General features: G+C 32.2%; 1 long non-coding RNA gene and 1 pseudogene across 1 annotated transcript in view; both read right to left on the reverse strand.

Moving 5' to 3' along the window:
• Positions 1-1,556, reverse strand: part of LOC118745531 — a 37,181-nt gene that overhangs the window by 16,037 nt on the left and 19,588 nt on the right. The gene's annotated exons all lie outside the window — the stretch shown is intronic.
• Positions 1-1,556, reverse strand: part of LOC118745530 — a 12,159-nt pseudogene that overhangs the window by 1,831 nt on the left and 8,772 nt on the right.

Below are 1,556 nucleotides of genomic sequence, written 5' to 3' on the forward strand. Positions count from 1 at the left end.
CTTTTTTACAAGCTTTTATTTAACTTCACTTGTATGTATGTACAGCAATGATGGGCAAAACGCATGATTCAATAATACAAGGTTAGATAATTATTGACAGCTGCGGTTTGACACTCCCTTACAAAAGGTTGCATTTACGAAGGACAGAGAAAGGGCAAGAATGCAATCCCTTGTTTCGAAAATGGTAGTAGAAAAGTACGCAAAGTAGGCAATTAGTAGTGAAATTCCTTTCGTAAATTCTAATGTATTTGCAGGAAAACTGGCATTTTAAACGAAATGTTGAACGTAATATTGATATATATACGTGAATTACGTAATTTATATGCTATTTAGCCGTATAAAAACTGGAAAATGACTCAAAATTAAAATAAGACTACTACGAGATTGATGTAAACATCCAATGCTTAGGTTTTCATCAGTTAAATATGCTTCATATGCATATACAAATAAACATATTGCACAAAAGCTTATACTTTTATTTCACACCAAAGCTACACTGTTTCCATGTAAATTTGCAAAGAAGCAACACGGTGCCACTGCTAAGGGAGCGGTGCGAGAGAGACAACTGTCAGTTTATCGAACCTTGTATTATTGAATCATGGGCAAAACGCTACTCGCGAGTAGCGTCTGCGTCGCAGCGCTTATACGTATACAGAAACGACGCAGCGAATTTCACTTCAGTCTGCTTTCAGTTTTCATGAGAGTAACATCACGCTTCGCCGTTGAATATTTTTATTCGTAATTTTAGCGCGTTGTTGCCACCTATATATGTAACAATGCCCAAAATGGCTGTGTATGAGTGCCAATTATAGTTTTGGGTTTTAAGAAAAGCCAATAATGCCCAATGCTTGTTACGTGGTAATACGACTACTTGGAATCGTACTTTTAATATAAGGCAACATTATTTGTCATGGTAAAAAAGTCAAACTGCCGAACTGTGTAAACCAATTTAAAGTGTTTTGTAATGGGTTTTATGTATATATGTATGTACGATACGGCAATTTAATATATTTAGTATACTTTATTGAATACTGAGTTTTTTACAAAGTTTAGAAATTTTAAATTCGTGAATTTTGTTGTTGAATAAACTATCATTTTTTAAAACATTAGTTTAATGAAATTAAATTAAAAAAACTTTTCATGCGCGTACATATGTACTTATAAAAATTTATTTCATAATTCATTATTTGAAATTATTTCTTCATTATTTTTTTATTATATTTTATTATTTTCGTTTCATGTTCATAATACAAATTAAATATAAATTTGTAAGAGCGTTTTCTAACACGCGCAAAAAACGACGCACTTTTGTACAATATAGAAAAGTGGCAACTGTTACTCAGCGCGATTCACGAATACCATGACAAAATGAGACTGTATTGGTGTGCCCATCTATGATGTACAGTATCGGTCATATCTATAGCACGCCATTTCAAAGTGATACTGTGTGCCACTTATGTTTATTTATTTATTTTTAAGAATTTTCAATTAAAATTTAGTTCATTCTCAGACACAATATCACTTTGAAATGGCGTGCTATAGATATGACCGATACT

Source organism: Rhagoletis pomonella, unplaced genomic scaffold (assembly GCF_013731165.1).
Source record: "Rhagoletis pomonella isolate Grant_MI unplaced genomic scaffold, Rhpom_1.0 Rhpom_scaffold_00009, whole genome shotgun sequence".
NCBI lineage: Eukaryota > Metazoa > Arthropoda > Insecta > Diptera > Tephritidae > Rhagoletis > Rhagoletis pomonella.